This window comes from Streptopelia decaocto (assembly GCF_964273445.1).
Source record: "Streptopelia decaocto genome assembly, chromosome: 3".
Classification (NCBI taxonomy): Eukaryota; Metazoa; Chordata; class Aves; order Columbiformes; family Columbidae; genus Streptopelia; species Streptopelia decaocto.
In genome coordinates this window covers 108,294,640-108,314,572 of record NC_138656.1, presented here as the reverse complement: position 1 = coordinate 108,314,572, position 19,933 = coordinate 108,294,640, and positions in this window count along the sequence as shown.

Sequence of the window (19,933 nt, the reverse complement as noted above, 5' to 3'; positions counted from 1 at the left end):
TGCGGGCTTCATTTAAAACTGAACTCAACAAAATACTGCAAAGTTTGCTGCTAAGAGCTCTCTAACAGTAGGAAATAGGAGATGAGTTGTACGAAGACATTTCCACCCTAGGGATGTTATGCATAACTGTGTGAGCCCTTCACTCTCTTTAAACACACACTTACAAATATACTCACAGTAATCTGGATGATAGAGTGCTAGCAATGAATCCATGCAGGTGTTTTTTTAAAGCAATTCAGAAGCATTATTTCCCAATAGGACAGAAATTACTGCTATTATATTTTTAATATTTTTTCATTTCACTATGAATAGAAATCCAAAAATGGCAGCTCAGATTATCACATTTTTTTGGTTTTCACTTAATATCAAATTTTTAAACTGAAGGCTGCTAGGCAGAAAATATAGTTTTAATCAATACACTCTAAAGGAAAATTCATCAAATCTCCTTTTCAGATTCCTGAATAAACCCTGCAGGTTTCCCTGTCAGTGGTCCTGTTACAGATTTCTAGGTGGAATTGCCTGTCAAGGATTTAGCCCACAACCAAAGATAGAACCAAACTTCTGAGCTTCCTTGTTTGTTGTCTTTCCCTTTCTTTCACTTACGCCAAGATAAGAAGACAGAACTAACCTCAGAACTCTTTTCTGCCAGAGGATGCTGTTTTAACATGTGCATTGACCTCCAGGGAAAAACAACACACAAGCACAGACAGAAAAAAACAAAAATACACCTCCCAGATGCCACTCAGATCCTTACTGAAGCACTAATTCCAGCTTTAATCTCTCCCACGTTATTTTCCTAATCATTCAAACTTATACAATAAAGCCATTTAACGAGTAAGCAGTTTTATTGTTGCACTAAGCACACTATGCTTTATGGTCTGTACACTTTGAGTGAGTCTAGAAACAACAGTGGAAGAAAATACCAGATTATTAGGTTATACTCCACAATTTGTGTCAACAAATAGCTTCTACTTCTCTAGCTATGCTACCTGTCTTTCTCTGTCAGCTGTCAATGGCTTGCTTCTTTCTAATGAATGCTGGGGCCTGCAAAGTTCCCCCAGGCACACATGCATCAAGAAAAATGCTGAGATTTGTCAATTCCCCTAACATCCATTTAGGATTATTGTCAACATTTATAAATCTATAAGCAAAACATTCCCTTGAGACTAATTCTTTTTGACAGTTAGTTGAGGTAGGTCACCCAGCAGGGAAAATCATGTTGGTGTATAGCAAGGATGTGCTGCCTTTAATGCCTTCTTTTTATCAGTGGTCTTTGAGTCTTTCGACTGTTTCTTGGACAGAATTTGTCATTTCTACATGTGTCAAAAAGCTTGATTTTTTGATGGTGTCTGTGCATTTATATAGAAGCGCCTTTTGGGGGCTGGATTTGGGAGGGGCATAGAAATATCTCTGTCCTTAAGAATAACACGGGGGAAGATTAGCTTGCTCAGAGACAAAAATAATTATGGAGTAACTAGGAAATCGTTCTAGTTTAAGTCCAGTCAGAAATTTGTCAGTGCTTTAAAAAAAGGGAAAATACAACTCTTTTGCACAGGCTAAAGTAAGCAGGTACACACCGAGGAACTGATAGCGTTAGGCTGTTGGTTATGGTAGGCTATGTTAACATCTTACGTTTCTGAGAGACACCTATAGCTACTTTTTTAATAGCTCAGACATATACCAATTGACCAGGTTTACTGGGACAGTCTCATGGCACTTCAGTCAATGAACAAATGTGCTCATTAACAAATATTCTTAGAAAGTCCATTTAAGATCTATACCTAGATCTATAGGTAGAATCAATACTAGGAAGCTAATACAAATACTTTACAGCCTCCCTGAACACACTTGCCAATGCCATGTAGCTGGAAACTGGTTGAAAAACATATGAAGATTCGCAGGATGTACAGGAGTCCTGCATAGCACAAAGCTTGAGAATATAAATGGGTTTATAATGGTTCAGGCCAAAAGTTCATTTAGCTTTGTGGTCTACCTGCTACAGTAGGAAGAATATAAGGATTGGGCAGCACAGGGTGATTTGTCATCTGCTTATGCTCCCAACCCCCACAACCTGACGTTCATGGGCTTCCTGAGCTGGACGTATGGGTGTAACAGCTCATTTTTCCCACGAAGAATGGTCCAGCTCAGTTTTGAGCCCCTGTGAACTGTTAACTCCAATGTCCTGTGTTTAATTTCACATCATGTAAAGCAGAATTGTGTGAATCACTGTTATGTGAACCTACCATCTACTTGCTACCGACTTCCCGGGGAGTCTCAATAAACCTGATATGTCTACTTCTAAGGAGTTTTAAGACTGGCAAAAGGAGAATGATGCATCAGTTCATAGACTCAGAAGACCATGAAGAATTAAACAAACAAACAAACAAACAAAATAAAGAAGAGTACAAGCACTTACAGACTTGAGGTTTTAGCTGAGTTTGAATGGAAGCACAAGTGCCACACCTGCAGAATTAAAATGTTTTTGAAAGTTTGATGAATTGAGAAAGAAAAGCAAAAAGGTTCTCATGCCCAATTCAGTGCAGTACATGTTTGTTTATATGTGTCTCTTCTGTTAAGATATGCAAACTTTTGAATTGTGGTTCTGAAGTGGTTGTCTCATGTATCTTTTATTTTCATGCCTGTCCAGGCTGGTCTTCAAGGATTCAGTCACGGCTGCTCAGGCTTTCTGAAAATCAGTGAATGCCAGGAAAGGGAAGAATTATGTGCAATCAGCAAAGCTTGCTTAAGAGTACAACATTTCCCCACAGACAGAACTGAACTCAGTATGCAATTTCTAGCATATAAAGTATGTAATTTGACTTCAGCATTTCTTACCAACGGTTCTAAGTGAACTTAATGACAACTATAAGAAATGCCTGGTTACTAGAGATAAGGAACCTACCAAACACAGCATTGTAAGAGGAATTTAATGAGAACTCATATTTGATTGCAAGGCAGCAGGATTTGAGTAATAGTGGAATTTCTCTGCCTCATCCAGATAATTAAAATTTGTGCTGAAGGCAAATGACTAATAGTGGCATGAAAGTCCAGCACCTCAGTGAAGAAAGCTGCACTACAGTGGAGAAAATGGCAATATTTGGTTTCAGCACTAGCTGAGTTTATTTGTTCTGGAGTGTACTGCCACCTCCATAGGGAAGTTCTTAGCAGTACCCTAGTAAAGTGCTCAGGCAGCATGTTTATGTCTCCATATCAGGGAAAAGGGGGAACTGGAGCAGAAAGTGAAGGAAAGAGACTTCAGAGCATGGAGAGAAAGACAAGAGAAGCCTTAGTGTGCAGACAAGGAAAAGCAAAGATAAAGGCATGAAGAAGAATGACCCGCGAAAGGTTAGAGCTCACAAAGGAACGGACTGTGTGTATGGCAATCAGGGGAGCAGAAAGTCCTCCTAGGTTGACTAAGCAGAGCCAGTTAAAAGGCATTCAGTCATACTAGTGGTTTTCAGTCCTTTGAAACCTATTAATCCTATTATGAGGCTGTGGAGCAATTTTAGAATTTAAACAGACAAGCAAATGTGTTTTTTTTTTCCCACATATTTTATTTTGCCTTCTTTCTTTACTTTCTGTATTTATTTATTTCCAGTTTCCTCTCCTCTCCTCACTTCTCCTCTCCTTCTCTTTTCCCCTTTGCATCTTTCTGTCTTCTTGTTTCCTTACTTATTTTTTATTATTCCTTTCCTTATTTTCTCCTGCTTCTTCCTACATTTTATTTAAGTAGAGATTAAAGGAGAAAGGCTGTGTACTCTTTAATACCAGTATTCCTCACATTAGGAGGATGGGGAGGCAAAAGAAAGTTCCTGGAATCTTCCAAGCAAAAGAGGTTATTACTGCATACACAGTGAAACAGTTCACAAAAGGAGTTTAGAAAGGACACAGTAAACACCAGCATAAGCGGCAGTTTGGCTTCAGCCCACGAGCTCTGCCAGGCAATTGAATGCTCATCAGGCAAAATGGTAATGTAGCCAAACAGCTGTGTGTTCCTCAGAGACACTGTGGAAACACATGATCTTAAAAGAAAAATGGATCTTTCTCTTCTTTAGGTTCACAAACATGCTGTATGAATCAAATTTTTAGTCTTGCCTTAACCAGATCCCTGTTTTTCACCCAGAAAACTGTGGGGGTACTTGGTGCAGGGATTCTAGGTTTTAGATAGTTATGATCCACATGTAATATTGAACCTGGAATTACCTGCTGAATTGTAATGAGGGACATTTTGTCAGCCTGGACATGTCACGTTCTCCAGCTGCCCTGACAGTTGCCATCCCAATGCAGAATGATCCTTCCCTGTGCAACAGGAGTAGCCACTGTATTACATCCACATATGCTTCCAGTTTGGAGGCGAAAGTCACCACAAGGCACACAGGAAATTGTTCTGGATCAATTTTAGCCCATGTGTATATAAACAGACAGCTGCTTGCATACCACTTTATAAATCAGAGCTGGCATCTCAAAGACATTCACAATGAAGGATTGAGGGTGCTGTGAAATGCAAGAGCACTACATACTGTCATCTGCTGGGATGAAGGACAACTTGCCAATTAACTGTAAGATCTCCATGATCTAAGTGGTTGATTGAGTCAAGGTGTCCTCAGCCCTTTAGATGGTTCCCTCCCGATCTGCAAAAAATATACAGCCACAGGGCTAGTAAACCAGCCAAGCAGCATTTGTGGAACTCACAAAGGGCTAAGTGCTGTTCTCCATCGCATGCATATTTATTTTGATGTGATTGTCTGTGGGCAGTATGGTATGAAATCAAACCACACAACTGACATTTACACTATGGCAACTTTACTGCAGTCTGGCAAGTGGGAGAGACCTGAGTGCAAATATAACTAACTTTGCTCTCATTGATGTTCCTTCTTATTACTAAGTGTAAATGAGAACAAGAGCCAAGCAACTGTATTGAGATCCTTACTGGAGAATTAATTGTTTTCCCATCCACTCCTTTTATTTTATTTTTATTTTTTATTTTTATTTTAATTTTAATTTTTTGCAATGACAAAAGGATAAATTGTTCTGGTAGGCTGATTAATGTGAGCACCTTCTGCTTCTCAGGCCTTCTGTTAGAGGGAAGAATCTGAAGTGAAATGTGTATGACATTTTCCCCATGCTAATGAATGTCTATAAAGCCTATGTACAGGTGAGGGTCTCTGTAAGGTAAGTTCATACCTGTTCATCAGTGTCGATAATGCTGGAAATGTAGACAGTAGATATCTACAAGTCAGGTAGTGGTACTGGCATTTCCGAGCCCTCATTAAACACATGATCCATTTGCTTGCTATTAATTCATTAGTAATTTTCTAGTCTAAAAGACTGTTTTATAGTAAAAAATAATTCTTTCTACACCACTAGTTCTCATGTATTCTACATTTTAAGAAGACAGAATGTAGATTACCTTTTATTAAAACGCCCATTTTCTAACTTGACGCGTTCTGGAGTATACCATAATAATAGGCTACCTCAGCCCTTCTGCATATGTTAGTGCTTTTAATATGAGAAATAAGGCACATTTCTGACAGAATGGTTAACAATTGGGACAAACTGCTAGTGGATTCTGCATTTCCTGAGCTCTTCAAATAGAGGCTGTAAACCTTGCCAAAAGATGTGCTTTATTCAGATAAAAGTTATTGGTCTCTACAGTAATAACTATAAAATACTATTTGACAAGATCATTTCATTGCCTTTTATATTCTCAGACTAATTGAATGTATGAGATCAGAATTTGAATAGGAAAAAGACTCCTGTTTCTTTTTTATAGCCTAAATCCTATATATGAGATCTATATATGATGTGTGATAATACCAATAAAATTTGTCAGGCATTTTACAAAGGAATGTAATGTTTTTGCAAGAAATGTTGCACTGTTGAATAGTACAAGTTTCAACAAACAGGAAAAAGGAGAAAATAGGAATATTGTGGAATTTGGTTGAAAGAAAAAAAAATAATAAACTCACTGATAACCAGTGGATAATTGGCATTAAATATATTTATAAAAACAAGATGATCCTTTCTTATTTAATCAAAAGGGGGTTTAATGTTTTTCCACTGAAATTTATCATAAATATTTTACTGGTATGTGCCAGAGTTTAAATATTTATGGAAGGAGAAGAGCTCTAACACTTAAAGCACTCAGACAGGATATTGGGGATCTAAGTTTAAATATCTGCCCTAAATCAGATGGTTAAATAACCTTATCATTGTTTGAAAGATCTTGATTTTCTTCCATTTCAAAACCAGGAAAGAAACTGGAAGCTTAATAAACAAAAACTATTTCCAGCCTTTGCCTGTCAGAAAAATGTCATGGCAAAATCAAAATATTTTATTTTACAAGCCTAGGGAGTTTCATTTCATTGACTTAGGCATTGTGTAGCTACTGTTTGTCTTTGCTAAAGAAGTATCTATTTAAAAAGAAAAAACTGTTTTACTTGCTATATTTTATTGTCAAAGTAATGATCAAACCAAATGAGGTCTACTTAGCCTAGCATTTCTTCTCTGACAGTGACCAATGCTTAATGCTTCAGACAAAGGTACAAGAAAATCAATGGCCAATAATCCCACATCCTTTCCAGAGTGAAAGATTTTTTTCCTCTAATTCTTATTAGTCAGTAGCTGGCATACACCCTGTAGCTTGCACTTTTACATCCCTTATGTATTGCTTATCTTGTCTCATGCATCTGTCACCATTCTGATGTTTAATCTTCTTAAAAATCCTGTTATGTTCCCAATCTTAAGATTTTGTAGCAATGAGTTCCACTGACAACTCATTTCCTAAAAATGAAATATTTCCTTTATATCAACAAAAAAAAATTGTTGCCTTTCCATTTAAGTGCATTCCATCTTTAGTTCTTGTGATGCAGGAAAGAACACAGGGAAAATACATCGCTGGCAGAGGTAGATCTGGATTTGCTTTACACCTTTGTTCTTAATTTAGGAGGCCTTAGCCATTGACTGGATCAGAAGAACTGGTTCCCACTAACATTTTGGGTGTTTTGAACACTGTGGTCATTCCTGTTCTGTCTGGCCCAATTATATAAAATTCAGGTACAGACAGTAGTGTCCTTTGGTGCCCATGGTTAAAGAAGGTGGTGGGAAAAGAACTTTCTAACCTCAGAGATTGTGGAATTAATTGAGCTGAGGTTCCCTGTTCTCTGAGAACATCACTAGGTCACATTGTGAAAAGAAAACTGGAGAAAGCCTTATTATTTATCTCAATCAATTATAGGCATGAGTTACTCTGCAAGGTCTTTAAAAATGCTTAATACAGCAATAGCCATGACTTCAAGTAGAATGTGGAACCCAAAAGTCTTTATGAATCAGGACATCAATCACTCAGTGCTTATATAGATAACGTTTACATGAATAAATATAAGAATAGATTTTTAGGCACCTTGGGAACTTCATTCCTTCATTCCTTTAGTGCAGTATTGCCTGGGCAGCCTCAGAAAGTTTAAGAGCCTATATTTTGTATGCAAATGCAGAAAATAACATTTAAATATTAATTGGGTTCCTACATAGTTTTGTGGATGAAGGTCCAGACTCAGAAATGCATTAAGATTCAGAACTCTTATTTAGACTTTAAATGTTGAACAAGGCTAAAGCCAAATTTGTCGTTTTTCCCATAGAGCTTATAATTTCTGTAATTAAATAGAAATATTATCATACACCTACTTCGTATAGGTAGTATGGAGGTACAGTAGTGTATATTTTCAATACATGACTCTCTTACAGAGCAGTAGACCATGGATGAAGAGTGCATTTTGAATACACAATATGATCAATGGCATAATAATATCTGTTTTCTTGTGTATTCTCATATGTATAGTCTTTATAGTCACACAGGTGTCAGAAGTGGTGAGAACAAAAGTAATTTGAGAGTCTCAGGTTTGTAGAAGGCACTCTAGTTCTGTTCTGGCACTGACAGGAGGGAGATTTGCTTTCTTACTAGCTCTTAAGAGGAGCATTGTCTAAGGTTTTGAAAGGCCAAGCACTTATCTATTCACATGGTTTTGTTTTGTGAGGTTTTATTATGGGGGAAAACAGAGGAAATGTCTAAATAATTAAACTGACTAGATACAAAGAGATAGATTTGCAGGATTCAGATCCCACTTAGGAACCTAAATAAGTGGCCAGATTTTTAAAATCTTCGCATCCGGCAGATCCCACTAAGACCAGTTTGCTGGGAACAATGGCAACCGCTGCATGCCAAGCCCTTTTCAGAACCCGGTCTTTGTGCCGGACCAGTTTCAGTTCTCCTCTTATATGGTCAATTAATGAGTTCATTTCCCCTGGTATTTGTGTGGGCCTTTGACACGTCAATGAGGGAGAAAGGAAACATTTCCTAAGAGGAATTACAGTAATCACTGGCAAAGGTTTAGGAACAGCAATACTACTTGACCCAACTTTGAACATACTATTCACCCCACTAAAAATATTTGCTGAGGTCTGGTACTCTTTCAAATAATCTTCTGCTGGTTTCCAGCCTCCAAATCTGAATGAGAGTCCCCTGTCACCTGCTGAGTTACTGGTCCTGTATGAAATCAATGTAGATAATACTGGTTACTGCTCACAATGGAGACATGGGGCATATAGAATGGAACTGTGCATCTTCATCGGAGAAAAGTAAAGCTCCTCTGAGCTCTACCTGCACTAAAGCTTTGTAAGGGAGGGGCCTAGCCACCATCAGTGGATTCCTGTTACAATAGGATTAGACAAAAAGCTGCTACAAAAGATTCAGAATATAATGATGCTTTCACTTTTGATGTCTTAAAAGCTGTCTTCGCATTATATGCTGCTGGCTCCATTGCAGACTCTGGGGCATTAAGGTAAGTGAACGTGCAAGGAAAAGGAAAATCAATCTCCAGTCTCAGATAATGGAACTACTGGTGCAGATGGTCACTAAACACGCGCGGCTTATAGGCTTCACTCTGGGCCTTGAGTTGCCAAGATGATTCCCAGTGGAAAAGAAATAGGAAACTTATGAAAAAATAAGTAATGTCCTTCTTATTGGGATCATATGTACTCCATTGCACTGACTTTTAGTGTTCAATTGTAGCCTGCTCTGCACTCACAGCTTGGTGCAAATCTGAGGAGGGCTTAGTTTGTTTATTTTAAATCCATGTTCAGTCGCTGCCTCTTTTAGGCCTTGGATATCACTGTTCATACTGCAAAGTGTCAAATACGCGGCCAGTGTCCATGATGATGGATTGCAATGTTGTGCGAGCTACACAGGAGAGCGCCATTGTGTGTGGTTTTTCATGTAATTAGCCAGGAAACAGACCTTGCTTGGCACATACAGCCTTTGAAAACAGCATTTTTATACTCGCAGCTGCCTCTTTCCAAGGGTCTCACCAAGGTTTCATTATCAGCAAAAATGCCAATATTCTTATGTATAGGAAAAAGATCAGAACTTACTGAGTACAACTCCATATGTTTTAATCAGGCAAAAGATATAATTAAAAAATAAATAAAAATTTGAAAACATGTTTACACTTCTCCATTTGGCTAAACTGACAGTTCAGGTTCTCATTATTAAAATTCAATACCCATATCCCTTTGGGCTTCCAGTGACTTCTTCTTTACTCAGACATGCGTATGTATTAATGAATCTAAGTTTTGCAACCTGATTTTTAAACTAGCATTTTCAAAATCACTTAGTTATTTGTCTAATAGCAGAGTTACCTCTTCAGTGAACATGTTTGAAATGCTCATCTTATTTGAACTTCCTGAAAGTAACAAAATCTTAAGCTATACAATTTGTGTGCCCAAAATTTAAGGGAAAGAAAAAAAAAGACGGATAACAAAATGGGTGAGACTTAAAGAATTTCTCTATCTTTTTTTGTATCACATGATGTATTAATGAGACCAGAAGAATAGTTATAGAACTATGCTAATTTGTATTTTCAATTTCATGTGGGATTTCTGTGAAACCAAGATTACTTGCTAAATTATTTTGCTGATAGTTATGTAATTTTCATTTATTTTAATACAGTTTATTTGGGCTTGTTTAATTTCTACAGAGTTTTAAAATTAAGCTATCCTTCATTAATGCATTTATGCTGTATGTTTTTTTAAGTTTCAATTGATATCTTTAAATATGCAATATCGCATTTATATACATACTTTTAATTACTTTATTTGGAGTTCATCAATGCAGAGCTCTTGGCAGGGCCTAGATAATTCAGCATGGCATTTTTTGAAGGTTTTCTGGTTTTTATGTTCTGCCATTACTTTCTTTTGGGGCATCATTATACACAGATCAATACAAACTGCTGCTCACATACAATCACAGAGAAGAAATCTCATAAGATGTCAGTATGGTTTCCTACATAGTCAATGGAGAAAAACAGGGTCCTTGAGGGAGCAATAGAAAAGCTAAACTCTCTTTCTCTGCTTCTCTTCTGTCTCCAAAATGTTACTGTAAAATCAAGATACTAATGATCAAAAACCTAAAAATTTTATATATTTATTACAAAAAATAATAGAAAGAGTATGTGTTTTACGTAGATGCAAATTAGCGAGGTGTGTGATGAGAAAATGTGATCTGAAGATCAGAATAGTCTGAAAACAAAGAAAAGTTCAAGGAAGATTAATAGGAACTTCTCTTCTGTTTCCCAGAATAAGAACAAGGAGGTATAAAGATGAGAAATTCAAAACAGAAACAGCAAAATGTTTTTTTTCCATGCAGCTTTGTGATTAAACTTACAGAAGTAGATGAAAGCAATCTCATGGCCAGGCGAAAAAATGGATGTGCATTTATAAGACTTTCAGGACCTCAATTAAGAAAAATAAATACTTTCGAAGACTTTTTAAACATTCAGGTCTTCAACCTGCTAGATGACAAAATGAGATGTTGTTGGAGCTGTTTTATTCCAAATATGCCTGCTACAGAGTTTTGCCAGTTCCTGTGAAGCAACAGTTTTAGTCCTGATGGAAAAGGGTGCACTGGCATAGCCAGCTGGGTCTGGCACTGCATCTGTGCTACATTTCCAAATAAATACATAAAATTTCATGTGCTTGTATTTGCTGAGATGTGAGTGTTGGCCCCAACATAATGCAATGCTGTTTGTATGTTGGATTTTTCCAGTTTCTCCTGTTGCAGGGTTTCTCACGTGCTGCTACTTCATTTAGAAGTTTGAGGAAGGAAAGGAAACATCTGGAGCAAAGGCAGAGGGTAAAGAGGTTAACAACTGATGGAAAATACTGTACTTACCTCCAATTTAGTAGCCACAAGGTCTCCTCTAATTCTGCATTCCTTTCCACAGAAAATCTCACACACATGTTCACAAAACTATCAGCATTCGGTGTCAAAATGTCAGACCCTCTTCACTGTCTTCTAGTAATCTAGATGTTAAGGGTTTTTTTTTGTGTCTATCTAGGACCAGGCTAAGTGGCTACAAGGATGACGTTCAGTGAGTGCCAGAGGAATTTGGTTCTCAGTTCAGCGTGGGAGCTCAGCGGTCCCAGGGGTGCGAGGGTGATAAACTGGCAGAAACCCCCTCTTCAGCTGGAGTCCTCAAGCCAGGCAATGAGCCTTCTTTAACCATCCAGTTTATAACACCAATTCATAATATAATACCAGTTCTAATACCAAGTTATAATACTTCTTATCTGGGGGACCTCTGCACTGGATCTCCACTAGTATTTGATTTTAGCAGTGAAAATAAACTCCTCTTGTGAAAAGTGATTTCAGAGGCAACAAACTGGTTTTCAGGGAAACTATGGTTTCACTTTGGTTTCAAGCTGCTGCTTTCTGCTGTTTAAAGGAAGTATTAAACTGTGCCTTCCCCACTTTCTTTAGGTTCTTTGGTAAAAGCGAAAGTGATAACATGGCATAATTTAAAATGGAGATGAGCCTTTTTTTGCCTTTTAGATAAACATTATAGACTCATTTTCTCTCAGCTTTGATTCCAGAATTTCCCTCCTTTTAGCACATTAACTTTGGCAGCCCTGTGTTTTGCTAAGACAGGCAGGCTGCCCTGGATTTATATTCCTCTCTGAAATCAATAAAATAGTAATGAAGGAACAGAGGACACAGTCGCGCTCTTACACCACAGATTCAGACCCCATGCTGGGTTAACGTACTAAAAGATTTTGCAGCAGCCAGATTTTCTTTTAATGAATTTCCTCTTTCTTTTCCCCCTTTTTCCTGAACACCCCCACATTTTGCTTTGCTGCCCTCTCTCTCGTCCGCTTGCTCCCTTTCATGTGACAGCAAGTCGAACTTTACCAGCTGTTGCAAAATAGGAGCTGTGTGAAAGATCTTCAAGCCAGGAGGGGTGATGACTGGCTCTCCTGGCATGTGGGGTCTGGGCGAGCGGGTCGGGAGGGGAGGTCACTTGTGGACATCTCCGTCTGGAAGTCGCTGCCTGTCAGCCTGCAGAGGTGCGTGGTACAAACGGCATGAGCCCTCTGCCCCCAAAGCCAGAGAGGATTCATCTTAGAAGAAAGGTCCCACCAATATTTTTGCATCTCAGGAGACATCCCAGGACAAGTAACGAGAAAGGGTTGGGGAGTGGGGGGGAACTGTGATGCCTTGCAGAGGGCAATGTAAGTAAATGCAGAGCACTTTGGGAGTGATCAATAATCAGCATAGTGTGAGGGTAATCAGTGCCAGAGAAGTTAAAGAGCTGCTGAAAAACACAGATCACAGTTCATGCTCTCGTGTTCAAGAGTGTGACTTCAGAGTATTTGATCGCAAACAGCAAAGAACCATGCAAGAGAAGAGGTGAAGGCTGTGTCATAGACTGTTTCTGAAGGCTTATTACTACAATACAAGAGTAGCAATCATTGCTGCTACACTTCTGTGTGTATACAGTTTTGTCTTCTCTCTTCTTGTCTGAAATTACTTCAAACTTTGTGAAATATTGCTTCTCACATTGAAAACTTCCAAACAAAGGTTGTGACATACGTGAATTTCATTTTGTTAGACATATTGGGGGTTAAAAACAGTCAAAGAATTTACAATCTTATATTACAATAACGCTTTCTATTTTGAAAAAGTGCCATTTCCTCCCCTGAAAAAAAGAGAAGAAAATAAAAATTCCTGTTTCCAGAAATACTCAGAAAGCTTCTGGTGTGTGATCTGCTACATGATTGTATTATTGCCAATACTTTTGCAATACCTACATACCAAACATCTCTGAATCCTGGGCAAAAGGCTGGTATGCAAGCAAAAAGCAAGCCGGTCTCATGTGCAGTAACTCTGATACATCAGGGGGCATTTTAATGCAGTTCACACACCAGCCAGCTTACCTGTACTTGCTCAGCAAATCCAGCATGGTTAGAATGTGTGCCAGAGCAGGTAGATGTTTCTGTTTGCCTAGGAAATATTAGTTGGAGGGGTAGGGTGTGCTTCTGAATTTTAAAAGTTGGCAGGTATGGAACACTGGAAAAGATTACTGGCTTTCAATGCCAAATCCTGTAAGCAGAGCATGGGTGACTAATGTGTTTGTCAGTACATATTTTTGCATCTTCTGCTAAGTGTGTGTCCACCACTTCACCTGGACGGGAGAGTCCAACCCCGCCGTTCCGACACCGCCTGCAGAAGCTCTTGGCATTCCAGCCCATCCATGGAAACGAAGTTTACTGCCCTGGTAACAGGTCTATCTTAGATATTTCCAGTACTTGAAACACACTGTTAAAGTTGACTTCTGACTTTCAAAACCAGCTTTAAAAGCACAGGACTAGTTCGACTGCCCAGGGCACAAGTGTGTGCTGTCTTGACTAGTCTGCGAATAACATTTCATACGGATCTATTTCTACCATCACAGAGAGAATATTTTTATTAATATTAATACTTGTTGCATATATTTCTTCGTGTAATCACCACAATGATGCTCAATGGAGCCTTAAATTCCTTTGTGCCATCTATTTTTGCCTGTTTTATTTCATTGCCTATTTTATTTCATGTTTTTGCAACGCAACCCAGCAATCTGCATTGGATTCTTAGGGAGACTGGGGAAATCTCACCGCTGAATCTTTAATTCTCTCATATGGTACAGGACCAAAGAGAATTGGTTTTACAGAGTGAAGAGTTCAGGGATATAAATCACCTTCTAAAAATACCTATTTCTTTTCATTTGCAATAAAGGAAGTCATTCTGGCAACTAACTTTTCTAGAAATGACAGAAATAACAAACTGAGGCCTAGACGAGCAAAATTAGCTTGGTAAACTGACTCGGTAGGTCCCTGAACTCACCGTTTTCTCATTAGCTGTTTACTCACCAGCCTACGTCAAACTCATTCCCCATTGGAGGCAGATGTCTAACAGGAGGAAAAATACTTTTTTCTCTAGGAAGTACAGCGATTGCCTGGGAAGCACTAAGTGAAAGCGCATCTGACTCTAACACACACAAAAAAGACTTTGTAGGGTGCTGTTCCTCATGCCGCTTATATATTTTAATCTACGATATTAAAATTAAAAATGCATAAGGAATCTCTTGAGCAAGACATGAATCCATCTTCTTTTCCTTGGTCAGACTAGAGGAACCATAATAAACTGTTGGGCTCACAGTTAAATATTCACCACTGTGGAAATTAAAAAAAAAAAAAAAAAAACACAACAAAAAAAGTGTCTTGGAAGTTACTCTTCCTGATGGCATTTAACTACAGGTATTTAATTCATGCCTCCTTATGTATGTCCACAACACTGGAACCCAGAGATAAGTTTTAAAAATAGGTAAGGTAAATAACAGTTTGATAAAAGTTAAATGTTACCTAAGTATAAATACAATGGGAAGTTGTACTATAAGCTTGTAGAACTTGTCTCTGAATTCTACTTGTGGCACAGCTTTATGGTAGCAAGTGAATTTTTTACTATTGTGAGAAGTATTTACATGAATCCCTGTCCTATGATAAATATCAGGAAGCCACAGTGGAGCAAATCTGGATTTGACATGTCTGGCATCTTATAAAGAGACGCCAACTGCTCCCTGTGATCAATAGATGCCTTTTACATTAAGCTACAAAGTTTTTAATTTGTTCTGACAGTTTTAGATGGAACATAGTAATCAGTATGTTTAAAACAGTTGAGTTTTTGTTTGTTTGTTTGTTTGCTTGTTTTTCATCTGACTAGAGAGCAGATAAAGAGAAAATTTCAGTCTTTACTCAGGCAGAGCTTCCATTATGCTTTAGACAATTTTGACAAACTAAGAACTAGCAAAAGAAGTTAAAACCAACTCGGGTGCAACTGAGATTTGCACACGTGTTTAGGAAAAATGCAATGAGTACAGTGTATACAATGTGTTCAACATAACGATGTTGCTCACATATTTAAAGTTATGCACATTCTCAAGACTTTGTGAGAGCAAGGACATAAGGTTGAGACAAAATCTCTGTTTACTTTTGTGTATCATGCATTTATGTCATATACTGATCACACAAGTTTTCCATGTGCAAACCATATGATTAAAAAAAAGACTGTGTCCTTTAGTGCTTTTCAGAGATGTGTCCCACAACACACTGTCCTGTGTTTTTACATAATAAGAATAGTGTGCTGATATATATATATATATATATTTTTTTACTGAAACTTAGAATTCATTAAATAACGTTTTCATATTGGTATACACATTTATATTTGCTCTTTAAAGCCTCATTTACTTTCTTGCTTTTATACAAGTGAAAATAATTTTGTAACTAAAATTTCTTTTTTGGTACAGTTTGACTCAATCAGCTTTTAACTGTACTGACATTTACCGGATGGGCACAAAAAGAAAGCAAAGTGAAAATGACAAAAAGCCCCATGTTTTGCAGAAGTTCACATTCAGTGCATCCAATCTGCAGTCCCCAGAGACAAAAGGAGAAAAGAGCAGGTCTGTAATGCAGCTGCCAGTTTAGTGATCAAACCCAACAGATTGCGTTTTGGCCAGATCTGGTGTCCAGATAAAACTGGTATTCATGCTAACCATCTGCCTACAGGTCAGCAGGGACAAAAATTAAAAATAATTACCTCTAATGAATGAATAGACAATGACAGTTCTGTATGAGGTATGGTATCATCTCTGTGCTTGCATACACATACACACACACATATTGGTGAGGAGTTGTTGGGTTATTTTTTTTTAGAATGCTGTCAGCTACAGTTTTTATTTAGGTTTTACTTTCATTGTCTCACTCTGTGGATTTACGTTATTGTAGTTTTAAAATACGTAGCTGCTTTTCCTGCAATTAAATTGTATTGATGATGATGACAATAATTAGTAGCTCAATTATGTCCAGTGCAAGGCTCGAAAGTCAGCCTCATACTCTTAAAATCCAGCTAAGTCTTCATAAGCAGAATTCTAGACTCAAAATCTCCAAAAAGCAATCTGGAATATCTGCTTTCAGATACAAGGCAGGTGGAGAACTAGGAGCCTTGAAAGAGCTAAGCTGGGCACTGACTCCTGGAGCTGGAGCTACACAGAGAAGAGGAGAGGAAAGGCCCTGCAGTGGGGTGTGAAGCTGTGTAAAGGAGGCAAATAAGTGCTTAAGAAAAGACTTTACTTGCATCTCAATTGCACTCCCTGGGTCTGCTTCTCCATTGTGTTCTGCTGCACTTAATCAGTTAGGTAGGAGGTCACTACATGAAGGGTGCAAAATGCTGCTTTTTGTTTGTACTCACTACTCATGTGTGCAAATCTCAATGCAGAGTTCAAGAGGGTGAAGAATGATAATCAAGAATTGCTGTCAGGTGGCCAGAAAGTTAGTAAAATGGACAAAAACAAACAAACAGAAAGAAACTAAACGTGAGGAGGAACACTAAAGAAAAAGCCAAAGCCAAAGCATATGCTTTGGCTCTGCATTAATTTATTTGGTTATCATACATTAGACTGAGACTGAAGCAAGTTAAAGGACACCTGCCCTTCAGAGAAGCTCATGACACCAACTATGGGCATTATCTGGATACAAATCACTTTGAATGCAGTCCTATATATATATTTCTCTCTCTATTTCTCTCTCTCTCTATATATATATATGTATATCTGTACTGTATACTGGCAAAGATGAGTTAATCATCTGTAGAAGTCAGGAATGACAGAAAATGTATAAGAAACATGCACGCTGAAATGCATATTTCAGCTTTGATAGAAGAAGCCTAAATTTCCTGACTTCCAAGAAATTGCATTTTCTTGGAATCAGAGTGAACTTGGCTTCAGTGTTCAAATTTGCACTCTGCAAAAATTCAGCAAGAACTTCTAAGCTCAAGCAAGTTGTTGTAAATTAGATTTGCACCAAAGAAAGATGAATGTGTCTACCTCAGCATCCAATATCCTCACCAAACTTAGTACTCTGCCTGTGCACAAATTCCTTCCAGAGTCTTTTCATAACAAGTCTCCTCTGAAAGATTCAGAGCTGTTTCTGCAGGCTCAGAAGAGCCCACATTGCAGAAGGCACTGCACTATATAGTCAGGTCCTATTTTGTATCAACTGAAGATCAAGGCCAAGACGTTCAAGAGGTTCTGGGCTCATCTCGTTGCCTACAGCTCTGCAACAGCTGAGCCACTCATGTCCAGCAGGCCCCAGCAGAGATTTCTTACCAAGGTGCAGCCAAACCACTGCTCTCTGATTATTTTAAAAAAGACTGCTCAAACCACCTTTTAAAAATTATTTATTTATTTTTAAGAGAACGTTTTGCCATGGAAACCACAGGAAAAAAATTTTGGGCACTCAAATCTGTGGAACAAACAAAATTACTACAACTTGCAGAACTACAGCTCAGTGCTAATTTCACAGTCGCCTTCAAATAAAATCTCACTTATTTGAACTAGTCTTCTCCGTATAGTCCAGAGAACATTTACATATACATACACAGACATACGCAGACATTTGCGTATAAAGCTAAGGAAAAAAATCTGTCAGAGTAAATTAGTAATTATGCATATGACACTCTTTCTTGGGACAGGATTAAAGGATTGCATGTGGCCAATACTATTGCATTGTGCAAGATGCACTCAGACACAGTAGAAACTGAACCGTGACATAAGCATGTGTACATAATGAGGGAGAATACTTAATTTAAGTCTTAAAATAATATTCAAAACATTATGTTGTGCCTGTTACCGTATAACATCAGGATTACAGAAATCCACAAGAAATATAGCTGAGCTGAAACGTTTGCAAAACAGTATGGTGAACATGTTCCTTTTTGAGTTTTTTCTTAACATTTCTTCAAACAAATCAGGTCAACAACCAACTTAGGAAACAAACATACTTGCACATAGCTAGTTCTCACTTGTTTCAGTAAAACTTCACATCAGTATTGTAGCACGTGCACCTTCCCCATCCCTGAAAGCACAGAAACTTCTAGACTGATGGACCACTGTGGTCATGTACCCACCCCTTGGTCAAAAGACAAGACCTTGAGCCGATGAAATGCCTCATCTGAGAGAAGTTTCTAGATCACTGACCATATATAGCCACAGCTCAGATTCAAACCAGGGTATAATTGGGGCTCCTGCTGGAAACCACTTTTGAGTTGTTTTTGTCACACCAGTGGGTGTGCAGTTGGTAGAGTCTCCTGTAAGGTCAGGGACACCATCTGAGGACACTCCTGGAGGTTAAGAGCCCCATCTTACACAGGTGAGTGATTGTGCGTTTTGAATCCTCCTGCTAAAGTTTTGGGCATACTCTAAGTCTGACAGGGCTGTGCAGTAATTGGATTTCCACTAATATCTTGAACCTATGGTTTACTGGATGTTTTTCAGAGCATGAAGTGGTTATGACTTTCGTTGGAAGAGGAAAAAATAAATTCCCCTTTTAGTTGGTCATCTCCCTGGGGTTTTTTTTAATGTGCTTCCATGACAAACACAAAATCCAGTTTCCTGGATTTGGTTACCAACCCTTGGTCTGAAAGACAAACAGTACACGTAGGTGTAACAACAGATTAGCAGAGTTTTCTAATAGTCACAGGAAAGAAAAATTGTGGGAACACAATAAAAGCTACAGCTAAACCTATAGTAATTTAGATGGTATAATTATCCATAAGGTACTTGAACATAGTGACCATGTCATTACCTGAAGAATTGGGTTTTTTGTTGGTTTTGTTTGTTTTTGTGTTTTGTTTGGGGTTTTTTTGTGTGTGTGTGTGTGTGTTGTGTTTTGTTTTCTGTCAGAAATGTTGGTGTTATTGATCAGTATTCCAGACAAGAAACAGAAGTGTGAGAACATGCTGATGGTTAGTTGAGAGCCTTCAAGCTTTTAAACTTTGAATCAAATATTTGAAACTAAAATTCCAGTAAAAAGAGCTTTATTTGCATTCAAGATTTTGCTTTCTCTCACAGAAGTCTGCCAGATCAATTTCTCAAGCATACAAAAGATTAAAAACTTTTAGAAGTTCAGAATTGGAATGATGTTCCCATATGTAGTCTGTGAAAGAGATTGTATACACTTTGGAGAAATTAAATTAGTTAAATAAAAATATAGCCAACAAATTTGGACTCAGTCACAGTACTCATTTTTTAGAAAATTTCCAGCATTTTTTTTTCTGCCTCTCGTGGAAATATGGCACAGATTGACTTTCCCTTCACGGGTACTGGACAGATGTACAGAAAGAAAGAGGATTACCTTTTTAACTAAATTATTTAGAGGTCCCTAAATATTTCAGACTTCAATCTCCTTTCTGGATTTGCCTAGGACTTGTGTTTTGGTTTGTCTTAAATCAGCAACTGAGTAGCAAAGAGGCAAACTTTTATTCTGGTTACAGCTGCTATACAAGCCTTTTCCTATTCTGAGAAGGAAAGAAAAAATGGCCTCCTTTAAGAGCGATAGTGAGTCCACAGACTATTAAATCTAGGTCTTATTAGCATGATCTAGAACGAACTTCTAGAGAGTAAGACATGGTAGGAATAAAGCCAGCGACAGCTTGCAAAGAGCCAGAATTTTGAGAGGAGATTAAGTCACTGCTGAGGAGAACAAAGTGCGGACAGCCTGGCATGAAGGA